This window comes from Myxocyprinus asiaticus, chromosome 13, assembly GCF_019703515.2.
Source record: "Myxocyprinus asiaticus isolate MX2 ecotype Aquarium Trade chromosome 13, UBuf_Myxa_2, whole genome shotgun sequence".
Lineage (NCBI taxonomy): Eukaryota > Metazoa > Chordata > Actinopteri > Cypriniformes > Catostomidae > Myxocyprinus > Myxocyprinus asiaticus.
Genome location: NC_059356.1, coordinates 4,263,484 through 4,279,739, shown reverse-complemented (window position 1 = coordinate 4,279,739; position 16,256 = coordinate 4,263,484). Strand labels below are relative to the sequence as shown.

The window sequence follows — 16,256 nt, the reverse complement described above, 5'->3', positions numbered from 1 at the left end:
TGGTAGCCTCAGTCAACCTTCACTTTCACTGTAAAAAAGATGCAATGTAAGTGAATGGTGACTGAGGCTAACATTCTGCCTTACATCTCCATTTTGTTCCATAGAAGAAAGAAAGTCATACAGGTTTGGAGCAACATAAGGGTGAGTGCATAAATAATGACAAAATGTTATTTGGGGTGAACTAAACTGCATAATACTGCATTAGATTTGAGGCTCAGCATTGGTTTAGCAAGCATTTGTGCTTAAACATAACAAACAAGCATCTAATAATAGTGGAGTGATGAAAGGACCATTCTCTCTGTATGGCTATCCAAGCAACTGCCTGACAAAAATGACTTCCGATATAAACATTGTACTTTAAACAATTTACTCCGACTCTCAATGTCTGCTGCACGAGCTTGGTTGACATAAGTGCAAAGGCTTGAAGAGGAGGCTAGATCTTCTCCTTTCACATTTCTTTCGTCTCATACATATTCATTAAAGGTCCCGTCCTCCATTCCATGGCAGACGAGCCGAGAGAGGCAAGCAAATCATCCAATGTGGGGCCGCCTTTCACAACACCCACCCACAACATCCTGCAAGAGTTTATTTCTTTTTCTTTGACGCAGTGCTTTAAAGAAAAAAAAACTGAAGCATGACTGAAGATTGTATGGATAATCAATGACTTGCTGTTATTGATGGGAGATGGAAAAGATGGACCCAAAGGCGGTGGAATAAAGATCGCCTGACCCCAAACAGTGATTAGAGGCGAAACGAACAAATGGGGGAGCAAAAGGGTAGAACGGAACAAACCCCAAATGTGTTTCCATAAAGCAGCCATACTAAAACCTGTGTGCTTAATCTGAATGCTGGTAGAAGTATTGCATTGTGGGATGTGAGTGAACGAGGTGGGCAACGGCGGCGAAAATGTTATTTGTCCCCCATGTAAGTGTCTGAGGGGGTGGAGGTATATCTTCAAACACAGCTGGCAAATCATGTTTATGTAACATCTTTTAATACAGATTCTCTACGTATTCTCTCATCACAGAGAAAGAGCTGCTCAAGGAATGGAATCTTAAAAAGAGACTAGTCGCTTATTCTGTAAAGAGCAGCTATTGACCTTGACCTTGACCTAAAAATGTCTTAGTAAATGCAACACAGGATTCTACACACATGGCCATAGCAGGGTCACAGTCCCCTCGCCTAATGCTAGAACATCAATATGTCCTAAAAGTCTTAAAAGCCTTAGAAAGTCGTATGTAAATTAACTGTAAAACTAAATTAAAACATTACATCTTATGAGACAGCTCCGGAAAGTGGAGAGAGGCTCTTCTGTGAAGTTTAAGCTGAAACAGGGTACAGACTTAAAGATCAATTGGCTGGAAATTTTTCTTGTTTTAAGCCAAACATTTTTTTTAATTTTTTTTTTTTTTTAATAATGTTTGAAATGCAATATTTGTCATTATCATTCTTGGTACATGTGGTATTAACTTAATCAAATAAAATGATTTCAAACAAAACAAAAGTCATTCAAATTAAGACACTATGTGAATACCAAATCAAAGAGAGTAAATATTATAAGAAAACAAATTAGTCATTTTAATCATAATTTTATTTATCACACATACACAGTTAAATTCTTTTTTTCACATATCCCAGCTAAGCTGGGGTCAGAGTGCAGGGTCAGCCATGATACAGTGCCCCTGGAGCAGATGGGGTGAAGGGCCTTGCTCAAGGGTCCAATGATGGAATCATGGTGGTGTTGGGGCTTGAACCCCTGATCATCTAGTCAATAGACCAGAGCCTTAACCACCAAGCCACCACTGCCCCTAAATGTACAGATATTTTGTTCTGGTTATAGGAAGTCGTGTTTGCTATGTTTACTGAATCACCCTGGGCCTTTGTTTTTAGACAAAAGTGCTCAAGAAAACTATGCATACAGTTAAGTTTCTCACTTTGACCAATGCTTTCCCTGTCCAACTGCACTGAAAAAATTTTTGGAGTGGGGTTTACTTAAAAATGTATTGATCATTGTGCTGCACTTATTGATTTCACTGAATCGTTTTGCTTCTGTCTTTCTTTCATTTTAATTATTCTATTTTATTCTTTTTTTTTATTTTTATATAACTTTTTCTCAATGTATTACTTTTTATTCTTATTTCATGTTCTTAATTGTTTTTATTTTCATTTTTTATGTATCTTGTATTTTCTTTCAAATTTATATGTAAAGCACTTTGAATTGCCATTGTGTATGAAATGTGCTATATAAATAAACTTGCCTTGCCTAAAAAAAGCCACAGAAACAATTTCCACTCAGAAATTGCTAGTAAATTTAACCGCATATTTTTTTGGTGGCTTTAATTAGAAATTCTCAAGTAACGTTTACTTTGCAATTCTCTTTTTTGGGTAAATTTTACTCACTCTTTATTTGTACATTTAACTAATTTCATTGTAGCATTGAATTAAGCCATGCTTTTAAATGTGTACAAACATTTCATTTCATTTTTATCGTCTTTAGTAATCTTCGCATGCAAACAAAACACGATGATGGTAACAATCAACAGATAATTTGTTTTGATCATAAATGGGTAATTCTGAGTAGAATATTAACTTCAGACTTCACAAAACAAGAAGTTACCAAATGTAACAACAAAATCAACAATAAAAATGGTGTAAATAAACTTGCAAATAGTGAAACAATGCAAGCTCATTAATTATTCAAGCCCAGTGCATGCTGGGAACACTAGGTTCGAAAAGTTAAGTAAAATTTACTTATTTCATTTACCTGTGAAATTTACTCAAATTAGCAAATAAATATGACAAGGTTTTCTTTATTTTACAACTGATACAAGATGACGCACTGTAAAGATAACATTCAGAAATAACATCTTATAAGCTACAGCATTCATTTTTACATGTCTGAATTGAGTACAAATGTAGAATTTACTTAATATTTTCAAGTTCATGCTTAAACTAACTTATATAATGTAGAAAGTACTTAATCTTTTCTGTTATATTTACATCACCACAAAATAGTTATTTTCAGTGTTCTGGAGTCTAAACATGAAGCGCAAAGATATAAATATAGATATATGTTCATTTCTTTAGTCATCTTTACTTATTTTAATTTAGTTAATACCTGACTAATAGAGTCAAACAGGGGAAAAATATTGCCCCTAAGATGCAGCCATGTTGATACCACATTTTTCAATCTCTTTTAATACAAATGCAAAACTTCTAAGAAAATTTCCTTCCACATATTTATCAGCACATCTTACCAACTCTTAGAGATACAAAACACTCAATTAAAAATGTATAAAATATGTCATGATTTATGTTTTAACACATAGTTGTGTGTTTATCATGGCCTTTCCAAAGACACACTTTACACATTTCAAACATTTGGGTGAATAAAATCAGATGGAATATCTCAGTCCACAAATAGTGAAAACATACCTCATACTATATAATTATAAAATAAGTGAAATTATGTTATGATATTAACATTAGGGCTACAACTAATGATTATTTTGAAAATCGATTAATCTTCGATTATTTCTATGATTAATCGATTAATTGGATAAAAACTGACATTTTATTTCCCATATTTTATTCAAATATGATTTTTGAAAAAACTGATATGATGAAGGGCTTAAGGATTTGGTTTGATTTACATTACTGAATTCACAGTTCTTTACTCTCACAAAACTTTGAACAAAGCCTGAATCATGAAAAGTTACATTTGGATTTTTACAAATTATTATAATTATTAGAAACAGTTCCTTTACTTGTAAAACTTAACAAAAAGTGCTCATCATTAAAGAGTAAAATTATCCATAGGGCATGGAGTGGGAAAAAAAAATCAGCCCAACAGAGCGCAATAGTGACACAAGAACAGAAATAATAATTCTGATGAGCTGAAAAATACATAATTATGTTAGATACATATCCTTGTACACTGTCACTGATTACATACATTTAAGTATTATAATATTATAGTTTTTAAAATAGTATTTTCACTGATTACATGTTTCTAAACTATTCTTTAAAAAAAAAAAAAAAAAAAATGTGTATGTTTATCCAGTAAAATAATGTATGCCATTGTATAAATTTACTAGTGAAATCAGACATTACATGTGGCATTATCAGGAGGACTTTCAAATATCAGGACCCTTAGCATTATTATACATTATATCCAGCCTTACATTAATACAGTACAATCATCTGTAAACCCTGTGCAAATTCACTCTCAGGCTGAAAAGACTCCCTGTATTATATGCGCTTACATGAGCAGGAGAAAACACTTTAAAAACCGGCACACCTTGACTGCTGAGATTTCAATCTGATATCCATGAAAGCTGCACAATTGATTACATTGAAACTGAAATCGTGGTATGATGTTGTAGGAGTTTAATCAAAATGATTGCGCTCCCTTTCTCCATTGTGATCGGTTTGATTGACGCGGATGCGCGTGCTCGCTTGCTCGTTAGAGTTTAACGGAGACTGGCTTGTGGTAAGAATAAACAGTTTTGCGAAATACGCGGCTGATTTTGAACTCATAATATATATACATTATAAAACATAGAAAATAGCAGTAAAATGTAAGTAATGCGCTGGAGAGAAACAACTCCCGCGCATCAAACAGCACGATCACTCTGTAAACGCACCTGATGCAGCAACCGCTCCACATTAATCTGTATACTTATTATGATCTTTTTTTAAGTGTTTATAAAGTGCTCTCGTGCGCCGGACAACTTGGGTCCTATTTTTTCCGCTACACATTTTTCACTTGGCTGTGAAGTAACGTCACTGACGTCACGTCTGTGCTGACTGCAAATATCCTAATCGATAATGAAATTCGTTGTCGATGATTTCCATTATCGGTAATTATCTATTTGATCGATTAGTTGTTGCAGTCCTAATTAACATACACTGCTATACATTTAAATATACCATCATAATATACCATAATATCCTATTTTTATACTTTGAACTCTGTTGAAGAATAGTCCCTATTGGCAAATAAATTGCACTAAAGGCTAGATCTCTTTATCATCAAAGCCTTTCCATTTGGGCAAATGGATGATGCAGGTTATGACTCCCACGGGTCCAGCATGCTTCTTCTGATTGACAATTCATAACGCTATCTGCATCGATTCTTTCACGTGTAAACATCCGCCAATCACATCATTTACGCGCCACTTTTAAGGGGTAAGAAGTACACGTTTAATTTGTTTTTACTGGTTAAATAGCAGTTTAGTAGACACGTGTAGACAAAATTCGTACAGCACATGACGGAATGCATAATAAACAAGCATGGCTCCAATATAAACAGTACAGTCAAATATTGATGGAGTTATACGAGAGCACTTCAGTGCATTGAGATCAGTGATGCTGATAGTGCATACAAATGTGCACAAAACAGCCAAGCCCATCATTTTTAACCAATTTTGAGTAGCCTATTATCTTGAACATTGCAGCGTACGTGTTATAATAACCATCAATTTCGAAGATATCTCTAAACTAAAATATTATAATAGTTTATAATTCATTTCTAAGCAATTTTCAAACTAAAACAAATGTACCGGATCACAACGCAAGGTCTTCCGTGGTGATGGCAAGGATGCGTCTACACGCATGAGCCATGTTTTCTGTTTGGGTACGTGCCCATGACATTAGCCTATATTTAGGAATATACGACCCGCTTACCCCACATCTAAGTCTCCTGATTTACGAAGACTCTGGTCTGCTACAAACCACTTTCACTGTCGTAGTTACTATCCGTAAGACTGTCACAAAAATTCAGGGCCAATTCAAATGGACGCAAATCATATTTTCAACTTCATATGTGTGGTGAAGCCTGGCCACTTTCGATCAACATGGTCAAGTTTACACGATGAACCTGCCATTAACAACCATTACCAATGGGACTTTCATACTACTTGTCTTTGGGAAGCGTCGCATCCTTATTCGTCTGCTGTGGCTCAAAACCTACTGTGTTGCCTATTTAGACAGCATTTTTGGACGGCGTTCGATGATGCCTAAAATAGTCTTACCTCCTGTATTTGTGCGTTTGGTGCTGCTGGCCTCCGTCGGGGTCTCCAAGGGTCTTTTGCGGGAATTATGTTCAGGATGTACTGATTTTGATTTCAAGTGATGTGAGAAACGTCCTCACTCGTGGCTCAAGCTATTTTATTCCTCTTTAATATCAAGCACCGCTCTTTGGTGGCGCTCTCCTGGCGGAAACAATATACGACCTAAAAATTGGGGGGTCGCGCGAATAATAAATAATAGGCTAACGGCAAAATGTACAAGCGTTCAAACAGGTCCTCGGCTCCAAACCCTGCAGTCAGAATTAGATGGTGTTGAATACATTCCAGGGAGAAGAAGTGAAATGCATTGAAGGAGATGTGTTTTGTAGGCTCTGACTCGGAGATGTTGCCGCTTTGCTTTCAGAGCAATTTTGCGCGTTACTGCTTGAGCGCAGAGCAGCGAGTGACGTCATATGGAGTCTGTCAAATGTGAAAACGCCTAACTGGTACAGATATATATTTATTATATTAGAATAAGAGTTTGGAACAAAATTTGGAGATAAATCTGTTAATTATATATGGAAAATACCATATACACAAACAAAAATGGGCAAACAATAAACCTAGCATCATACCATTTAAAACTGAACTGATGCATTATATTGAGACTCTAAAAGATACAAGAAATAAAAAGGCAAAACGAATGTATAGAATACTTGAAACCTTTTCTCTTGTTAATTCATTTTAAGTTATCCCCTGGTTTTATTTGGTTAATTATTATTATTTGTTATTGTTTTTTCTTTCTTTTTGCTTTTACTCTTTGCTGCTACTATGATTGTAACAGTGATTTCATTGTGATCCTTTGTATGTATATTTTGTTGTAAGTGTTCTTGTTCTGTAATAAAAATAAATAAATAAAAAAACGAAACCGGTCGTGTTGCAAAAAATGTTAGAGACCCCTGAGCTAGACAACGCTCCGGAAGGAACGCCAGCGTACCCTAATTAATATTCAAGCAGAATAAAGCGTAATAGATTCATGAGCCCTGCCTTCCACCGTAGAAGGATTCGTAATTTCAAGAATTTCTTTGCATGTTTGAGACCTGTTTGTTCAGTACAGTAAATAAAGAATGTGAAAACATAAAATAAATAAATAAATAAATGTGAAGAAACGGACACGCCCCACTCAGGCTGTGATTGGACAAGATTTGATTTACTCCGGCAAAGCGTGTCACATGACAATGCAGGAGGAGGTGGCTGTGAGAGAATCAGAATGAGCTTTATTGCCAAGTATGCTTACACATACAAGGAATTTGTCTTGGTGACAGGAGCTTCCAGTACACAACAATACAAAAACAGCAGCAAGACATAATAATAAAAAATGGAATAAAAAAATAAAAATGAAATAGAAAATAAAGTATATATAGAATGCACATATATATATATATATATATATATATATATATATATATATATATATATATATATATATATATTATACACAGACACACACATACATACATAGTAGTGCAAATCACAGTGCAAGGGAATGTAATAGCAGAAGAGGTTGAATGTGTTGGATAAATATAAAAAGACTAAACTGTACACATAATTATTGCTCAATAGGGCAGTTTTAACTGTTCATGAGATGGATAGCCTGAGGGAAAAAACTGTTCCTGTGCCTGACGGTTCTGGTGCTCAGAGCTCTGAAGCGTCGGCCAGAAGGCAACAGTTCAAAAAGGTAATGGGCAGGGTGAGTGGGGTCCAGAATGATTTTTCCAGCCTTTTTCCTCACTCTGGAAGTGTATACTTTTTGAAGGGGGGGCAGGAGGCAACCAATAATCCTCTCAGCGAACTTTCCTTTTTAGTCTTCTGATATCTGATTTAATAGCTGAACCTATAGACATGCGAGAGACATGCGAGAGCAGCATCATTTTAAAATGAGTCGTAATTTAAAATGCGCATTTAGTCTACATCTAATCCTAAATCTGTTTTAAATATTATGATTGTTGTTGTCTTTTTTTGCTATTTTATATAGTCACGTTTTTGTTTTTTTGTCAAGTCAATTTTTTTGTTGTGTTGTAACTATTTGATTTTTCTTTTTTAATATTTTTCTGCTTTTAAATATGGTAACACATTATTATACATATAATATGTATTGACTATAGTAATAACAGTAAATTATGCATAATTTCAAGCAACTAACCCTAAACCTATAGTAAGTTCATGTTACACTGTAACAAGGACACTGTCAAATAAAGTGTAGGCTAATATTTTAATAATAATAATAATAATAACTTGAATAATAATATCTCTCTAAAAGTTTATGTTACTATGTATGAAGAAACTGTTCCCTTTGATTGGTGAAAACCTTGTATCTGGCACTTGGGGGGAAAAAAAGAAAAAAAGCTGATGTAGATGGATAAAGAAAGAAAAACCTGTCCTATACCTGTTCAGAATCTAGTCATATTCCTCCCAGGAAAACTCAGTTCAGGGTGTAACTCACAGTCTATTTATCTCTTCCTTTCACCTACACACACTGACTCAAGCTCTCATATTATGTCAACACAGGACCAGAGGCAGAGCACTTCTCTTATTCCAGATTCGCATCAAGGTGATGTTGTCATCTACCGCCTGCACACAAAGAGCCACCTCACACAATTTCACATGTCTGTGGAAAAACTCAGAAGTGAGCCAGTATCATCTGAAATGCATGGGCCAGTGTTCAGTGTTTGTGGAGAAATGTGACAAATCCGTACAGAGACATTTGGCTCCTATTTACAGGGTGAGGAGGCACACAGAGCTAAATTAACTACCATAAAACACTTGTATTCTTTTGATTCCAGCCATCCATGAAATGCATTCAATGTGAAACCAGTGTTTTTTTCTACAAGTCACATGTTCCAGTGAAGCTCATTACTCCTTTAATAAACTAGGTGATTATTTTATAAAGACTATAAAAGCTTCAGTAATGTTAGAAGTATTATATATGATGCCATAATATGCTGTGGCTGGTAGGATTGGGGAGTAACGGAATACATGTAATGGGATTACGTATTTAAAATACAAAATATAAGTAACTGTATTCCACTACAGTTACAATTTAAATCATTGGTAATTAGAATACAGTTACATTCAAAAAGTATTTTGATTACTGAAGAGATTACTTTGCATTTTATTGTCATTTGTTTCATTTAATATTTAGTCCTTTCAGATGGAAAACATTTATACATATAAATGATGCGATCCAAAGTGCATATGAACAGCGGTGAAACACTTTCTAATGATGTGTTACATTCATACGAGCAAATCAAATCAAATCACTTTTATTGTCACACAGCCATATACACAAGTGCAATGGTGTGTGAAATTCTTGGGTGCAGTTCCGATCAACAGTCGTGACAGTGATGAGACATATACCAATTTACAATAACATTAAATCAACACAACACAATTTAAAGTCTAATATACACATAATTACAACACAATATACAAATAATAACATACACTGTACAGTACAATACACACACTATAGATACACATTATTCAATAAAAAAGTATATATAGTGACCTATAATACAAACTTACAGAGAAGTAAGTTTGAAGTAAGTTTGGAGCAGAAGAAATAGAAATAAACCTTGTGTAAATTGTCAGCTTTACGCTAAGCTAAAATGCTATTTAGCTGGTTACAAGTAGTTGCCATGAAGAAAAAACATCCCAAACTGTATCTACAGCAAATGCATTTAGTCTATTTTATTCTGAATCAAATATTGTGATAAAAAGCCTAAAATAACAAAAACTAATTATGCTTCATTATTGCATATCTAAATATATAAAGGACAGCATATAGCAAACAAAAATAACGTTGTGTTTACCGGTAAAGCATTGCACGCAACTGTTAATTTCAGACAGATGGCTGTGGCTAAAGCTCTCCATTCCTGCGATATGGGTTTATGAGCTTTCCCATAAACCTGTGGTCCACCACGGACTGGGCAACATCTGGCATTAAATTCCACATATATTTGTGAACAAGACAGTGTGCAGGTTTAAAGGGAGATGGGGGTATTTGATCATTCTTCTAGCTTAAACTGGCTTTGTTTGGAATAATTCTCATGTTGTTATTACACGGTAGCAATAAACACAATGAGAATACTGAGTTACTCCGTAAACATCTTTCATTTGGTCTTATGATATATTTTTATTTTATCATTCATATATTGATTTAATTATCATTTACTCAGTTTAATAATCAAAGTGCAAATCAATGGAAAAATACAACTTAACTTCTCTATGGAAAATTACAGCCTCTCTCTGTATCTCTCTGTATGACCCATTCTGTGAATGACCTAGAAGGACATGTGTGTGTGTGTGTGTGTCGATACTAAAAGGATGATATAATGTTTTAATTAGAGCAGAGTCAGGCACTGCCTGGTCCAAAAGAGGCAGATGATATAGGAAGATATAATGTTTTAATAAGAGCAGAGTCAGGCACTGCCTGTTGCCCCGTGTGAGGCAGATGATATATGTGCGCTAGAAATTAGATGAAATGAATGTATGTGGGTGTGCACATATTTCCCATCTTACAGGAATGTGTGTAACCAACGACTGTAATAAGGGAAATCATTTAATATACTAATCAAATTAATGCAGAAAGTAATGATTGTTAGTTAATATAAAATATGTAAACATATGAAGTGATTACAGTGTGTTTTATGCATATAAAATGAAATTGTCATGCTTTTGCCATCACTGAAGCATGTTGGGGTCAGGATGAAGGGAGACGGTGATGACGAAACTAGGGGGGCATAAGATGATTTCACTGGATGAAGAGGCCATTGCCCAAAGAGATAAGGAGAACAGAAACTGTATAAAATAGTCATGTTCTGAAGTGTAAATTCAGATGCTCCATGAACCACCTCAGCTTTGTTACTTTGTAATAAAAGTCTATTTTTGGAATCAGAACTCCGAGAAATCTTTGACTCGATTGTGCTTCGATTGCTGGTGTGGGGAATCTGCCACAACAGTTTACGAAGCACCGTCCACACAGAGGTCTCCACCAAACCAAGCAACTACCTATTGGTCAACGCAGTAACAGTACACAAACTGTAGTAAAATCTATATATTAATTTAACAAACCTTAATTTTTTCAATCCACATTTCATCCAGCTGCACAAGTATATCTATCTTCATAAATCAAGCAGTAATTCCATCACATACATTTTCAGGTGATGTCCAGAATTCCATTACAATGGTCACTTGATAAAGCTGTTCAATGAGGCATCGGCGCCAAAATAAAGTGAAGAAAAACCGGAAGAATCTTATGAGTGAAAAGGTAAAGATGACATTATAGACCATTTCAAGAATGTAAACAATAATAAAGAATTTGAATGCAAGTTTTCCGGAAGCACTTTTGGTATCATTAAAGGATCCTTTAAATACTGTAGGTATCTGAGTTAACATATTTTCCTCAAATAACATCAAACATTTACCTGAAGTGACTTATCCAGACGTGTTTTTGGTACTGAGCATCTACGTGAGAGAGTCGATGAAAATGTATCGTAGTTTAGATGCTCACAATTATTTCCTCAGCAAAGAGATTGGGAATGATCACTCCTGTTATTACGAAGTCTTTTTATGCAAGTCAGGTCACTCGGGCATATTTGGAATGTTATTTGGGCAGCTAATTTCTATGTAAACAAGCAGCATACAAGTGCAGTGCCTGTGTACTTGAATGGGAAAAGAAAAAAAAACCTTCAAAATGGTTGGTCAAGACCGTTGGGTGTCCCAGTTTCTCCAATTAATTTTAACAGAAGTGTCCCGTCTCTGCTAAATAGTCTCTGGTTATAATCAATGAAGCCATTCAATGAACCTGTCTGTGCGATTTTTCCCAGCTTGTATAGCTAATGCACATGCGTGTTCTCGAGTTGATTGGCAGATGATGTCTGTATCTAAAAGGTGACTGGCACATTTACCTGTAAGGCGGGACTTTCTTTCTACATCCATTGACCATTGGGCGTCCCAATTTCTCCCATTCATTTGAACTGACATGACCTGTCTCTGCTAAACAGTCTCTGGTTATAAGCAATGAAGCCATTCAATTAAGCTGTCTGTGTGATCCGTGGACAAGCTAAGGATTTCTTTGTTTAATAATTAAAATACTTTTCTTGTCTCTTTCTTCTGGATAAATGTGTCTGCCAAAAATGACTAAATGTAAAAGTAAATGACTTTCAGAGCTTAGTAATTGTGTTAGTCACTATGAATGAAGTGCCTCATGCTGTTGTATTGAATGAGGGTTTGTTCCATTCAGAAGTGATCAATCCTATGCGCTATTCTCTTCAAAGACTTTACCATCCACTCTGAGAACTTTGAAAGGCTAAAAGGTGTGGGGCTCAAAAATAAGGGTCATTCAGAACTCACTTTTGAAACAATTTTTATTGGAAATTCAGCTTGAAGCAACAGCATGACTATCATGACTGTTCTCCCTTCAAAGTACCCTTCAGAGGGTGATTTATCCCGTTTGGAATGCACAACTAGCAGGAAATGTTCAAATAAACATCACTTCCTTAAACCGTCTTGAAATGGTCTATACAAATCATTTGACACAATGTAAGACGGAAGACCTAAAAACAAAAAAGACAATATTAAGTTGATTAAATGGCTGCAAAAAAGAAAGTGTCAGTGAAATCAATAATAGATGTGGTTTGCAGGATAAAAGTTAATTTATTTGACTTTTTTTTTTATGTAAGTGTAATTTTAATCGTACACTTAAATATTGTATTCACATGTATCAAACTAGTATTGCCAAATTTTCACAACAAGTCGTATAACACTAAGTAAGTTGCTGGGCTACCTGCTATAAAAGCATGTTTTTTCAATTTTGTGTTCATTTACTATACTTAAGCATATTATCACAGCATAGTTATATACAAGTATATTTTTTGAATTTACTGTCTGTTACTTAAACCTATTACTTTGCATATACATGTTATATAGGACATCTGCAGGATTTTATCAGGGGGTACATACAGGAACCTGACCAATTAAAGAAGTGTACACTTACTTTGTAGGGGGGTCCGGGGGCATGCACCCCCATGAGTTATTATTTGCAAAAACAACACCAACTGCTGTGGATTGAACAAGCACTACATGGACAGTTATGCACTGTTACCATGTCAACAACTGCATCTCCCATTGAAAGCGTTTAAACGCGCTCCTCCTGCGAACGTGGATAGGGGAAAATGGGCCCCATGGCCGTGAGCTGGCCCCATGGCAGTTGTAGGCCCCTGGGCTTCAGCCCGTATAAGCCCTTGTGTTAATGCACCCCTGACCACATACATTTCTCTCTTCTGTGTAGCACAAAAATGTTAAGCAGAATGTCAGTCTAAGTTACCTTCCCTAACGTCTCCTTTTCAGTTCCACAGAAGAAGAAAAAAGTCATGGGTTTGCAAAAACGTGAAAATGTGAAGTGATGACTGAATTTTCATTTTGGGTGAACAATCCCTTCAATAGTCAGTGCTCACAAGTTTCAAGTAGTCAAAATGCACTGAACATGTTAACAGATGAAATCCTAAAAGAGAGGACCTTGTTGCTAAATCAGTTATGATGTTTACTGAAAGACAATAACATGTATATTAAAGATAAATAGAAAAATTATATTTTTAAAATTATGCATGTATATTACAAGTATTAATATTATAGTAATTATTACAGTGTTATTATGTATACCATAACTGGTACATATGGCCTACTTATAAGATTAAACTTGACAAATTCACAAAGGCAGAGAAAATACCTGCATAGCCGACGTCAGATGACGGAGAAGAGGGAGATGTAACAGATGTTTAGCAGGGTGATCACTCTGAGTAGTTCTGGTATCTTTACATACAAAGCGTTTTTGCTATTTCTGCCTTTCTTGTCAAAGACACTGTTTTATAAGGGAGCGCCACAATGTGATGAGACAAACAAAACTAGATCACTCCAAAGTCACGCGCTTGCACTGTATAAACAGGAGCGATTGTTATATCACGAAGCTGACTTGTAGAAACGTGGTATAACATACATACTGTCAGCAAATGTGCAACTTTACTTTACAAATCTGCACTCACACTAAACTCAACAAGCCCCCCCCCCCCCACCCAAATAAATAAATAAATAATAAAAAAATAATAATAATTAGATAAATTGTGCAAAATAAAGCTCATCATCAACAACAAAGCACAATGCCCCCCATGACACCAAATGTCTTCAAATGTTGCTAAACAAGCAATAGTTTTATAAAAACGAAAATCAATTTGCAGTCTTGACTTTATCATAGCACCAAAAACAGTTACGACACTGAAATCATGATCTTATTCAACTTTGTCTTTTCTGGTCATATATATTGCCATTTTAGCTTTGCCTAAAACAAAATTTAACAACTGACATTCCGTCGTCTCTGTGTATACTTAAAACCAAAAATAAAAATTTGCACTGAAAATTCTTCATTAAAGCACTTAAACAGTTCTTTTAAGACATCAAACAAAGGTTTAAGTCTGCAACAGTACATAAAAGCATGAAAGACAGTCTCTCTCTGAGAACAAAAAGGGCATTCTTGATTAACATCTGGGTTCAACACAGATATAAAAGCATTCACAGCAATAATACAATGTAAAATTCTCCCCTGTAAAACAAAATTTTTAGATAGTGGTGGCTTATAAAGAGCTCTCCATTGTGGTTTTACCTCTTTGTTCAGACCTAGAACAGTACGCCAAGGTGAATCAACTTTTCTATCTAATGCTTTCTTATTGAAATATTTTACACAAGATTTATATAACTTCTTACCATTAGCTTCCTTAAAATCCATATCCATTATATTTTCTGACTCCAAGAAAATTCCAACATATTCATCTAAATTAGGTGATATCAGCAACTTTGGAAAACAGTCTTTATCATTAGGAGTAATTTTTCCACCACAATATTCTCTAAGCATATTTTTTTCCTCTATTGCAAGAAAAGTCTGTAACTTTTGCAGTAGCTTAGCAATCACTTGAGTGGATCTAACTCCTAAATGTGCTGCCACTTTATCCACTTCTCGTCCTGCCAAACTGATTAGATGGCCAAGAGTTGTTATTTTGGCAATAATAAAAGCTTCAGTCAATGAAACACATGTACCAGTTATATCTAATCTTGCACCATACACCAGAGGTTCTTTAAGAAGCCAATATAAGGATGTTGTGTTACTTGTTCTTTGCAGTTGAAAAAGGTTCCAGATTTTAAAAAGGTTCCGGTAAAAAACAGGCAATTTTGCTGTGTTGAAAGTTCCAGAGTTAATTAAAAACAGTGATTTGTCCAAGCTCAGACCTTCAACAGTCTTTAAAATAGCACTGGCCACTGGTCTCCAACTTACGAACTCTGGTCCTGTCAAAAAACTTTGTATAAATTGTACTTGGAAGGTTGCAGTTCTGCGCTGCAAATTCACAAGTCCTTGTCCACCTTCCTCTTTTGATAGATACAGAACATTATGAGTAACCCAGTGCATTTTGTCCCAAAAGAAGTCTATAAGAATGATTTAATTTTTCCAAGTAAAAGTGGTGGTGGGTCAATGCAAGTAAGCCGATGCCACAGGGAGGAAGCGACAAGATTATTCATAATAAAGGTTCGGCCCCTATAAGACAATGTTGGTTGAATCCATTTCCATTTATCCAGACTGCCTTTCAGCTTTTCAAATATCCCTTCCCAGTTCTTTGACTGAAAAGTTTCATCACCCAAATAAACTCCTAAATATTTGAAACCCTTTCTTGTCCATGTCAGTCCATCTGGAAGTTTAGGGACCCCAGCTGTCCACTTCCCCACCAGGACTGCCTCAATCTTGGCCCAATTGACTTTTGCAGCTGAAATCATTTCAAAATCATCCAATGTTTTCCATAAAATATCTACATCAGCTTGTTTCTTAGTTATTACAATAATGTCATCAGCATAAGCTGACAAAAACAGAGAATATTTTCAAAGTCATTCAAAGAGATGCCTTTTAACACTTTTCTTAACCTGTGCAAAAGTGGTTCCACTGCCAAAGTATAAAGCATCCCTGATAATGAGCATCCTTGTCTCACTCCATGCTGAAATTTAAAGGGAGCACATAAGCCATCATTAAATTTCAATAAACTCTCAATGTCACAGTACAATACTTTAATGTAATTTATAAAATCCGAATTAAAACCAAAAGCATCTAGAGTTTCCCACAAATAATTATGCTCCACTCGGTAAAACACC

At 35.3% G+C, this 16,256-nt stretch overlaps 1 protein-coding gene across 3 annotated transcripts in view; it reads right to left on the bottom strand.

Annotated features, from left to right (window-relative positions):
• LOC127450354 (gastrula zinc finger protein XlCGF26.1-like) overlaps positions 1-16,256 on the bottom strand; it is a 175,374-nt gene that overhangs the window by 34,655 nt on the left and 124,463 nt on the right. For 2 of the 3 annotated variants that reach the window (XR_007898966.1, XM_051714414.1), the window contains exon 1: positions 6,036-6,428. The exons of the other annotated variant lie outside the window; for it this stretch is intronic. The gene's annotated coding sequence lies outside the window, so the exon portion shown is untranslated. Of the gene's footprint in view, positions 1-6,035; positions 6,429-16,256 lie in introns of those variants that run through there. 3 annotated transcript variants of the gene reach the window in all.